This window comes from Megascapheus bottae, chromosome 23 (assembly GCF_031878675.1).
Source record: "Megascapheus bottae isolate mThoBot1 chromosome 23, mThoBot2.hap1, whole genome shotgun sequence".
Classification (NCBI taxonomy): Eukaryota; Metazoa; Chordata; class Mammalia; order Rodentia; family Geomyidae; genus Megascapheus; species Megascapheus bottae.
In genome coordinates this window covers 19,587,738-19,600,436 of record NC_143531.1, presented here as the reverse complement: position 1 = coordinate 19,600,436, position 12,699 = coordinate 19,587,738, and the positions used below count along the sequence as shown (strand labels likewise).

Below are 12,699 nucleotides of genomic sequence, written 5' to 3'. Positions count from 1 at the left end.
CATGAGACTTTTTTTAAAATTAATTGAATTGATAATATTTAGTATTTCACAATAATAGTAAGGAGAACCATGATCTTAAAAGAACTGATGGATTAAAGTGTGTCAGAAACAGTGGTTTAGAGAAGTGTGTTAATATTTTAGGTCACTAGAGAACCACTTAATTGAATAATTGAACATAATTTGGGTCTTTGTTCAACCATGAAAATTATTCAGCTATTTCATGGTTCCAGGATTATTTCTATTCATGTATTTCTTTGTGTTTAGTCATAATTTTGTACATTTCAAACAAAAGGATACATATATATTTTTAAAGTGTTATTGCCACTTAGTTTGGTTATGGTTGTTCATTACATTCCCAAGCCATCTTTAAGTTTATTTGTGTCTTTTCAGATAGTAACCCTTAAAATTTTCATGATATTTTTAGCGTATGATGTAAAATTGAAAGATTGCGTTGCTAAAGGCAGGTGTCTGTGTCCATTTAGCATTGGTAGGGCACTGAAAGCAGTAGTGGTAATACATTTGCTTTCCTGTTCTGGTGTTGGGATGTCCGGGGGTGGGGGGGGTCTATCTTCTGTTGAGGATCTGGCTGTGAGGGTGGAAAGTTAAGAAGGGGAGAGAATGAGGGCAGAGTTGTTGGATTCACTTTTACCACAGCATCATCTTGTAATAACTCACCCACTTCCATGGGAATACGGGAGTTAATCTTTAACATATAGATCAGTAGAGTACATGTTCAAACTATAGACACAGTTAAATGTAACACATACTGTTAACAGAGAAGCTAATAAAGTATTTGTAATTGTATTTGGCAGCAGATTTTTGTGGGAAGAGAATGTTAGAATGCTAAGTATGAGCATTAAATATATGATTGAAAATTTAGATAGCAATTTAAGTATATATTTAATTATATCATGTAATTAACCTACCTGTTACTGTAATTAATTAAACAGTTTCCGATGATGATCTCCTGGATTGAATCCATATCACTTCTTAGGCCATTTTTAAAAACACTTTTAGACAAATATTTGATATAAATACCAATTTAGTGACATTTTTGCTTTAATCAAACACAACCTTATGTAACATTACCTTGCTGCATATATTTTTACCATTGATGTCTTGTAAATGACCTTGCTTTATAAAACAAGGTAAAGTAAAATTCACCAATAAAATTAGAAATTATATGCTTCTATGTTCAAAGATATTTGAACAAGAGTTCAGCTAAATGTTAAAATATCACCAAATGAATGCTTTAAGTATAATCACTTCCTAAACATCTACTGTTTTATTATACACATTTAAATTTTGTATTGTAATTAATAGAAGGGTTACAGTTATATTTGCCAGATAGAAGGTGCATTACTTCACATACTTTGATACCCCTTCTCATGTTTTTGTCCACATCTCCCTCCCTCACTCCCTCCCCTCACCTTGTTTTACCACTTCCCTTTCCTATTTCAAATAAACAAATAAATGTATATATAATATACCAGATAACAAGGTAAGATACTGTAAAATATGAGACAACCAAACGACAACGAAATAGATGAGAAATAACATAGTACATTAAGAAAAACAATCACATGTTATATAGCTTTTGTTTCCATATCCTGGAGGTCCTTTCATTTAGCCTCATCCTATATGGCCTTATGTATCTAGTAAACATCTATTTTTTAATTGCAGCATTTAGGAAGGTGTACAACTCCTCGTCCTCGTCATCCTCTCCCTCCTCCTCCTCCTCCTTCTCCTCTCTCTCTTTTTCATTCCCTTCTTAAGATTGAACACAGGGCTTTTTATGCTAGGCAAACCCTCTGCCATTGAATTACATCTCCAGCCTAGAACGAAGTTCATTTTAAACTTAATATTATAAATAAGGACAAAATACATAATAAATTTTAAGAAAATTTCAAGAATATTCTCAATAATATTGTCAACATCCAGTGTATGGCTAGGGGAGGATTGTTTACATGAGAATGAGTACTCAAGCAGCAAAATTAGATCACAAAAAGATGGTTTGGGACAATTGCACTTTCAAATGAGAGAAAACCAAGTTACATTCAGAAAACAAGGAGGTTATTATTTGGAAAACTCATTGCTAATATATATGAATTACAGAAGCCTCTCCGTACTACAATGAGAGCAATAAAACAGAGCATGAGTTTCTTGGTATATTCTCAATTTTTACTTTATGTTTCTTTGGTTGTTGGTTTCTATACACATGATTCACTAGATTACTCTATATTTGTCCATCACATAATTTATTCTTATCTCTGAGGATCAACTTTCTGATGTAATTTTCCATGCTGAGGCTCCTGTGATGAGAGCCACCAACTTTGAATCCCCCTTCCCTTTTCTCCCCCTTCTATCCTCAGGATGTTTTATGACCTTGAGAGGAATACTACTCTGGCTCTGCCTCTGATTGTATCCCATCCAAGATTTTCTATGGCTCTTATTTATTTCCTACTGCTTCTGGAAGTTTCCAGACTTCCTTACAGTGTCAACATTTTGGCTCCTACTCAAGAATGTCTCTACTGAAATATTTCCATTCTCTTTGTGACAGACAGTCTATCTGCCTTTTCCATTTTTTCATGTCTACCTCACAAATTAAAATTCCATAGGTACAGTATTTGGGCACCAGAATCGATTAAGACTTGTATTATATTTGCTATGCTCCTCTCATAGGTAACAGATAGTATGGAGCTATATGAAAATAATCTTGAAATGCCTCTCTGTCTCCGATATTCATGCAAAACTGACTTAATTGCTGACTTTTTAACTTTCTACTATATTTACCATCTGTCTAGAACTGAAGTTAATACTACAAAAAGATTTTAAAAATATTTAGAGGAAGCAATTTCCTGGCTTCTTCTGTTTATTTAACTGAAATCAGAACAATTTGGTTATTAGAATGCATCTACTAAAATCAACCTAAATGCTCATTTTGTCAATCTTGCCAAATAAAAACAAAATAATTATCACAATGTATTCCCTTAGTACTATGAAATACCCTTAATGCTTTCTTCCATCTCTACCATTCCTTTACAACTCTTTTAAATCATACCCTTGTTATTTTGGATTACTTTTTGTAATGTCAGTGTAACTCCCAAAGAAGAAAGATGCTTCAACTTAAAAAAAAATCTTTAGAAGTTCTTCTTCACTTAGAAACAGATTCTACTGCACAATTCCCGTGAAGTCAGCTTTAATTATTACAGTCTGAAGGGATTAGTATAGTGTAAGCAGATTATTGGACTGCTTAGCAGCAACAGAGGGTTGCATTTGGAGAATACAGAGCAAGGAGGAGACTTCTGGATAAATGTGTTATGTTCCTGCACCTGGTTTTTTTTTCCAAGCAAAAAATTAACAAATTTATAATGAACACTATGCTGTAAGACATTATTTTCACTCTGTGTGTGTGTGTGTGTGTGTGTGTGTGTGTGTGTGTGTGTGTTGATGGCCTAGACATTGAGAATCAGACAAGTTAAAGAAAAGAGAAGAAGGACAGAGTTAGCTTCGGTGGGCACCCATCAGATCTGCTGATGGTGTCCCTTAGGCTTTCAGCTGAGTGCTCTAGACCACATAGGTAGGAGACCCATGTAAACTCTTGTCGTCATTCCTTGGGTTTAAGCAACAGTGACTGGTATTCATCCAGGAATGACATACAGGCCTGTTTCCACCAGTCACACATGTGTTAGGGGGACTATGATGAAAAAGATTGGTATATTCCAGAGTGGAGAGGATTCAGTGCCTGCCCTTCTGCATTGCTGATGGGAACTCAGAGCATACAACCACATCTTAAGGACACCATTGTCTTCTTTCAACCTGTGAGCTTGCTATCCCAAACAGAGCTATGTATGTTTGCATCTGTAAGTATGAAAGTTTCTGTCCGTAGCCCTTTTTATTCATGAGAACTAGAAACTAGGAACACATTGAAAGGCCAGCACTAAGTTAAGGGATAAATAATATATTTTGCCATGGTCATACAACTATGTCGAGTGCTAGAGATACATTCTCTTATAACTTGTGTGTATGTCAGAGATACTTACTTTGAGTGAAAGGATTAATTAAAAATGGTTCAGATTATATGGCTTAACTTTTGTAAAACTGTAGAAAATGAATCTATTGTTCAGTGAGTTTTTTTTTTTAAAAAAGAGTGTTTCTTGGGGAAGAGTGAACAGGCTTGCTGGAATGAGAAACATTTTATATTTGTCCATTTTCTTGATCATAGTGATAGTTTTGCAAATACACATATAAATTCTTATTGATTGCTATTCATACTTTCTAAATGTATAATTTATGGATGTGAAGCTTTTGAAATAAGAAAATGATGTTTTGCTCAATGAAAGGATAGCCATACTATGTGCATTGGTTAGTTATTAAGAAGGAAGTGTCAGAGAAATGGATAACATGAACTATTTCTAGTTAAGGAAAGCTATTGCTAGAAATTAAACAGAAGCATTCAGATGGTAAGGTAGATAGATTAAATCTAGGTGATATGGGTATAATACAATCACTAATGCAATTTTTTTCTGAAGGAATGAGGCAATTCAGATGAGATGATATACCAAATGTAGTTCAGACCACTGTGTTATTCTCTGGGTATATGTTAGGACACTGAAACCTTTATGCCAACACTGAAGCTTTAACTCAGGGGCCCGTGTACTGTCCCTTAGCCTTTTCACTCAAGATGGTACTCTACCACTTGAGAGACACCTCTGTTACAGGCTTTTTGGTGATTAACTAAAGACAATACTTTCATAAACTTTTTCTGCCTATGCTGTCCTCAAACTGCAATCCTCAGATCTCAGTCCCCTGAGTGGCTAAGATTACAGGCTAAGATGCCTAGCCTCACATTCTCTTGCTTAACCAAGGGCCATCTGCTGCCAATGTTGAATGAGTTAACATGACTTTAAGAGCAACATATGAGCAGAAGAGTCACCAAGTTGTATCAATGTATGAAGCAGTGACACAGAACCAAAGTGACAGACCTTACTCATCGTTTATGAGAGGTACCCTCTGGCAAAGTTTACCACTGTTTTTTCCATATAATCTGTGCATCGGGGACACAAGGCTGATGACAAACAGCGAACATCATTTCTGAGTATGAAAGGTATGATACATGTAGTGCCATGAAAGAGCAGCTCATTTTAAAATAAGCCATATTTTCTCTGTAGCTGCAGGGCAAGAGAAGAGGAAACAGCATAGAAGGGGAATGGAAAGGTTGATCTCTGACAGCCCATTTTTTTAATCTATGAGAAAATAGCAACAGAAACAATAACCATAAACATATTGATTTCCCTTTTCATTTGAAATGCTCCTTAGACACTGAAAGGGCTTTAACCACGGATGGGGTTTTCAGTTCCATTCCCGGCTCCTGTCCAACATCTCAGCAGACATCACTGGACGTTGTGGAGAAGACTTCGAAACTGTCCTTCCAATACATTTGACAGTTTGGGGGTGCACGAACTTCCTTCTTCTTATGTCTCTGACTAAATGTCTTCAAATGTCAGCCCCTGCCTTCTCTATCACAAATTCATGATTATATTTGAAAGACTAGAATCAAAGGATTATTGCTTTGCCTGCTAAGGCTACTTACTTGGCATATTTTGCATCCAAGCTATAAAATCCCACGTAGGTCAAAAGTTGTTTTTCTAGGAGGCTGTGCAGCCCTAGTTATTATGGTCAATGTTCATTTGCATGGCCATTTCTGGGCTGGAAAATAGCACTGATTGCCTAAACAGGATTGGAGAACCATTACACTTTTGGAATACATTATTCTTCTTTGAAAATAAAAGTTGTTGTAGTGACTTTGCCTAAATACAGCGGTTTGATATAACCAAATGGAGTTTTGGAATGTCAGTTCTTTCCAGTTTTAAACAAGAAGCTTTTAAAAAATATGTTAAAAAACCTATTATCTTTAAGCCGTTGTATAGAAAGGTTTCAACTTGTCATTTTATGAGACAATGCATCTTGCTCAATGTCACTCCTTTCTTAAAATGATAATATAAATATAGTAAGATACAAAAAATTAGCGTTAGTAAATGGAAGCAATTTGTCACTGATAGAAACCCATTCTTTTTATCCCATTTTTCTATCCCTTTCCATTTTTACGGCAATGTTTCAATCAAGAACTTAGTAATGGCTTTTTTGGAAGGATCAACTATGTGATGTTAGTTTTTCTTTGAAGTGGTGAAGGATTTGCTCGAAACTGTGAGTTCAGTGTGACATTTATTATAGTATTATATGTTCCTACTGAGGAAAGCTAAATATAAGGAAGTATTAATGAGTGTCCTGGTTGTTCCATAAAGAATATTTCATTTTACGCAATGAACAAAGAGTAGGAGGGGGAAGAATGATGAGCCACCCCAAATGAGCATGCTGAGCTTACAAAATAACTCCAATAATGAAATAGTAGGACATCCTTGAAAGACAATTGTCATTGCCTGGAGATTCCCAAAATGGCAATTTTGCTTCTAAGATGAGAAGTTTGTGGTGTTCAATTACTGTCTTTCTAAAATGTGTTTGTATTTTTTGGTGAAATTCTGTATGGTATATGCTACTGGCATATGATACTGTTTGATGTTTGGATTTGTCTTAATGATTGGAACTGACTGAAGCTCACATTATTTTTTTTTCTTTCTCACCATTTAGTCTTGAGAGAGAAACTTCCGTTTATGTACTAAAACACACAGAGCTAATAGTTTCATTAGCCGTTTTATTTGTCACAAATAGTGATATGCCAAAACAAGCACATCAAATAATCAGCAGTGCAGCTATGAAGAATATCTTTGAGTAAAATCCCTTGCCTTAATGTATTTAAGGAGGAAAACACAAAGTTAAATTGAAAGAAAAGGAATATCACCTGGAGATTAACAAACCAAGCACAGAACCTGTAGCAAATAGGCAATGCACAATAAATGGAAGATTATCTCCTTGGCATGAACATTTCCAAGGTATAGTCTAGGAGAGGAATGAATGTATTTTAGCCAATTCCTCTATGTGATTCTACCCTGGGATATCCAGTAACTTTGTTTGAATGGCTCATTGTTCTTATATGGTCTTATGTTTTTAGTTCAAACTGTTTCCTGGCATTTAACCTAATTTTCCTTTACCCAATTAAGCACTATTATTTCTAGCTGATATAATTAGAAACATACCAAAGAGTTGTGCATGTTTTTGTTTGTTGCTTTGTGCCTATGGCACTTTTTTCTTTTCTTTTCTAAAAACAGGCATATCTAGAATGAAAATGCATGAAGTTAGGAAAGTGGGAACATTCCTAATGTATAAAAAGAAGAAAAAAACACACATTAAAAAGTAGGCTTTATTTTCTTATGCTACAAAACATTTTTTTCCATAACATATTTGATTTCCCTAGACAGGAGAGTTGGTGTTATATAAGTGTTATTATAGTTAACTTTTTTGTTACATAAAATAATTGTATATGTTTTACATATTCTTTGTTGGTGTCATTGTTTTGTGAGGTTTAAACCCTACTTAAAATATATTTTTTGAATCAAAGTTAGCATCTCCCTCTTCCTTTCCCTTCTTTCCATCTCCTCCCTTTCACATTCCCTTTTTCTCCCTTTTTGCTCACTTCACTACATTTTAAAGTAGTAAAATAGAGGAAGTGAAGCAGATTCAGGAATGCCTAGTGTACTTTTTCCAATCATTCCAATGAACTCTTCAGATTCATTGCCCTTGATTGAAACTTCAAAGAGTGATTCATTGACTGAAAAACCTAAATTGCCCAGTAATTGCAAGATTCAGCAGTATGTGAATTTGCAAGTACTCTGACAGCTTCCAGACCTCCTGAGTAGGAAAGAAAGGTTCTATACCAGTGTAATCGATGCTAGGATCCAGGGAGGCAACTGACATAGTGTCCTTTTTACATGTTTCTCTCTGCTTCACCCATACCTGTGAGAATGCAAAATAAAAGAAATGATTCCTAAATGATGAACACTGAATATTTAGACTTAGAAATAACATGGGTGTAGGATCACAGGAATTGACATGAGGGATCATGTGAAAATACGTGGTGTTTTTGTGTGTGTATGTATGTGTGTGTGCGTGTGTGTGTGTGGGTGTGTTTGTGTGTGTGTGTGTGTGTTTGTGTGTGTTTGTATTAAGCAAGTGCATTAATTTGCATGGAGGAAAAGAAAAAAATGACAGTTTAGTGCTCAGATATTTTTCAGATAAAGCTTTTTTTTATATTGGTATTAGAACAAAAAAATCCCGAAGCTATCACTACCAATTAAGTGGCCTTTTAATTTTTTCTTCAAATTTGAGGTCAAATGGAATTGATTTTGTGTAATGATTAGAAAATATGATTTGTGTTTTGGAAAAATAAGGATCATGAGATCAAAAACACCAGAATGCATTTTCCTTTGATCTGATTCACTTACCATGACTCAAAAGAGCTGGAAATAAAAAGATTACTTGTGATTAGGATAAACAGAATTTGTTAGGAAGCAATATTTGTTTAATCAAAGCAATTATTGGAAGAAGTAGGACCAGTCTTTCTACCATTTTTTACTGAAGTACTTCATTGTTCAGTTGCTTTCCTCCCCTCCCCCCAGCCAGGCCGGGGGCGGGGTGTGTGTGTGTGTGTGTGTGTGTGTGTGTGTGTGTGTGTGAAGTTGTAATTTGGGATAAGGTGCATTGTCAGAGTTTTGCATAGGTCTTTGGTTTAAAAAAAATGTCATGGTGCATGTGACTAATATTTCCAGGGAAATGACTGACTAAAAAATGACTAAAAGTCTAACTCTTCTTATTTGAGACAGTTGCAGATTATTGAATGCCTTGGGGTAACTTTTTGGAAAAGTGTTCACATGTGTTTTGAGAAGGAAAAAGTAAGGAAATAATGTGAGCTTGGAGGATAGAATGACTTTACAAGAGTAAATATATAGCTAACATCTTCATGAAATCTCCCCTGAATACCTTCATATCATCACCCACATAGGAGAGGAATTTCATAAGAAACTGTATTAACTTTCTTTGTCAGTGATGTTTGCTTTAATAGAAACTGTATTTAATTACATTCTATTTGCTTTCAAGTAAATGACTGCTGAAATAAATCCATTTAAAATTAAACAGAGAAAGTGATTTACCCTTCTTGCCTCTTTGTGCCAAGTTTTATAGCTTCAGTTTTATTAGTATGGATTGAGTGTTCCTTATTCAAAATACACAGGACCAGGAGTATTTTGGATTTGAGTATTTCTAAACAAAATTTAAAATGTTTGCAAACAATGGGAAATCTTGAGACTAGGATCTTCCTTCCAAGGCTATCACAACTAAGATCGGCTCCTATGGTCCCAAAGCAGAAGTGTAAAGGAGAATTTCATTTCATTACTCTCTTTCTCTCTAATATGCATTATATTTATGTGTAATATATGATATAACCATAGTACATTGCATTATAATATATTATGATGATCATAGAATACCTAATTGTATATGTTTAGATTTGAAGGATATTGCCATAAATGTTTGGATGAATTCTTTATGTCAGGATGAGTGTATATTTGAGAAACTTCACTTAGAATTTGTCTGTTTAAACTATCAGAGACATGTGGACAAACAGATAAAATTTGGACACATTTTGCCTGCACCGCTTTTATATGGAAACAAAACAGTATTTTGAGAGGCAGCATAAAACACATTAAAATAAAATATTTTTCTTTTGGCTATTATGTGCTTGAAATATCTATTCCTAGACTAGAATTATGGTTTGGAGGAGAGATTACATTGTTCTCTTAATCCTGTTTCTTTTTTTAAAACGAACTACCTATGACATGCAACTAATGAGAAAAAGAAGTTTAACTGATAATGTTGAAGGTTGTGTAGATTGTCCACATGGTAATGGTGACACCATCACAAAGCCATAACTCACACCCAAATATCGATTTAAAAAGAATACTATTTTATTGGATATGGGAAGCAGATGAAATGTAGTATTCTGAAGAGATCGCGCAAGGTATAGTAGTAACATATTCATACATTTTTACTCTGTATAAAATTTCTACCCATTCAAAACTCGGTTCACATGCTGTGGGCAAAGTCAACAAGAGGATGATTGTTTTGAACTTAAGCAAGTGCAGTTCTTGCCCAGTGGGCTGAACCTTTGACTCACCTGGCATGCTTTCTGGATTTTGGTCTGAGATGTGCAGATTTGGCAACCATGAAACTTAATAGAATGAAGCGTCCTGTATGCCTGGAAGGGATGGGGGAGTGGGATGGCGGAATGCAACTGAGATGACTCAAAGAACCAGGTGATTTGCATGCCAGACTGTCCTGAGAGTTGCTGCTGTACCTCTGGATTTTCCACATGGTTTGGAGGTAATGTAGAATGACAGCTCCCATCTGCATGCTAAAACTTCTTTGCTCCCTGAAGTTTACAGTCAGCCTCAGAGAGGACAAAATTCCTATATGTGTTGTTGACCATTGCGTCTTCCAGCCAGAGGGGTGGAGTTAAAGAATGGCCACAATGAGCCTGGGAAAGCAGCCAGTTTTGTTCAGTGGATTGTATGTGAATGTGGTATGTAAACTTTCTTATAGAAAACGTGAGTTCTGACTAATGACTGTACACGAATTCCAGCTATTTACCTGTACGTTGTATAACAACAATTCCAAAGAAGTGAGGCACTATTTATTGATGGAATCAATTTTGTACTCAAGAATTTGTGGCTTTCTTCATGGAGAGACCAGCTTAACACAAACACCATCTTAGTTCCTTCCTCGATGGCAGGTGTTTTGTGTGTTCACAGAGTTGAATTGCAATTCATAACGGGTCACATTAAGCTCCTCACAATTAAGCATTTACACTTTGAGTTACAGAATTATCTACTCTCAGGGAAATTAAGCATTTCACAATCCATTGGTTCTCATGTCAAAGGGGAAAAAAAACCAATGTTCTTAGATCTTGATCTCTAAGAAATAATCTGGTTGTGATACAGCTCTTCAAGAGGGTTTTATTAGCTCCACTTTATACATGAAGGAGCTAAAAGGTTAAGAGAGTCACTTGAGGTCTTTGAATATATTTCAGTTTTTATATAGCCTTATTCTCATAAACAGAATGTGCTTCCTGGCAGAGTATTACTGTGATGCTGTTAAGACTCTTGTGTGGGGAGGTGAAATCACATCTGCATGTCATGTCATCAGTCAGTGGCACAACTCTGTGTAAAAACCTAAGGTATTTGATCCCGATGACTTTTTGAACCTTTCTTAGGACCAAAAGCAAATACTGTGACTCATGTTGGTATCAATCAGTGTCTCTCTGAAGTCTTTATCACGGATGATCAAATGTGTATCAGCAACTAGGCCTGAGTAAGGAGATTCTTAGTCTTGAGAAGAGTCTTCAACACACTTAAGATGTGTTCATTGTTTAACAGCAGAGTGATATTGTACCATCAAGTGCGTACCTATAATTTTTATTAGAAAGTCTCTGTTTACAAAACTCCAGGAAGCCTTCTTAAGAATCTGGTTTCTTCAGGGATATGTCCTATTTCGAAGGTGACTTTAAATGAGAAGATAGAAACCAGGTGCTAGGGGCCCATGCCTGTATGCCTAGCTACTAAGGAGGCTGAGATGTGGGAATCCCATTTCAAAGCCAGACTGGACAGGGCAGTGTGAGATTCTTAATCTCCAATTAACCACTAAAAAGCCAGAAGTGGAACTGTGGCTGAAATGATAGAGCAACAAGGAAGCTCGTAGATAGCACCCAGGTCATGATTCCACACAAAATAATAATGATATAGAAAACAACTGCGAAGTTCCGGCTCCTATTTTCTGCTTCTCTTATTCTGTATACTTTGTGTCCTTAAAGCTAAATGTGGCTGCCATGTCTCCCCAGGGTTTCCCTTGCAGGGTCTCCACAGACTTATCAGTGAGCATAGGTGAATGCCTTCCTTTGCTTTGTGTTTCCTTCTGCGTATTTACTTTCCTTTCCTCTTTGCCCTGATAATCTGATATAATCATATTCTTACAATTTAATGACTGCTAGTAAATGAATGTGTCCTAATGACTGTTGATGGCTTAATTTGCTCCACCTCCTGGGTAACTTGCTTGCCTTTTAAAAGACTTTTTAGAATTGAAACCTTGTTTGGGGAAATGGCTGAGTATGCAAACCTAACACAGGTTGGCAAACCATTTGGGAGAAACATCATATTACATTTTTTTTCTTTCATCTTTTAACATCTCTGAGAACAAACCTGCATTTGGTTGACAAGGGAACATTGTGTCACAGATTGATTGGAAGTACTCATTTTTCATTCCTAGTGATGCATAAAATAACAATGTGCCTTAAAAATCAATGGTATCTGAGACATGGTAACATATGGTATTTTTTCCCACCCATCAAACAATCCTTATAGTAAATATCAACTATTTCTTTATATTACACACAAACACACACACACACACACACACACACATACACACACACACCACAAACTCTTCTACTAAATAAGTATATATCCCAGCAGCATTGAATCATTGTCAGTTTTCGGCTGACAGTGATTTGGCTGTTGTTAAAACGTCAGTAATAAATTTCAATTTTAAGGGGTACTGTGCATTGAAGCATGCTTTTTATACTTGGCTAAGTCATTTGTAGAAAAGTGATATGCTATTTATAACATGCATTGCTGAATGTGGTATGTGTTTGTGTATATATGTGCATGTGTGTAGGTAGTGGGACTTGAACTCAGA

At 35.6% G+C, this 12,699-nt stretch overlaps 1 protein-coding gene across 1 annotated transcript in view; it reads left to right on the top strand.

The window, feature by feature from the left end:
• The window catches only part of Ccser1 (coiled-coil serine rich protein 1), a 373,946-nt gene that overhangs the window by 21,282 nt on the left and 339,965 nt on the right, over positions 1-12,699 (top strand). The window lies entirely within an intron of this gene.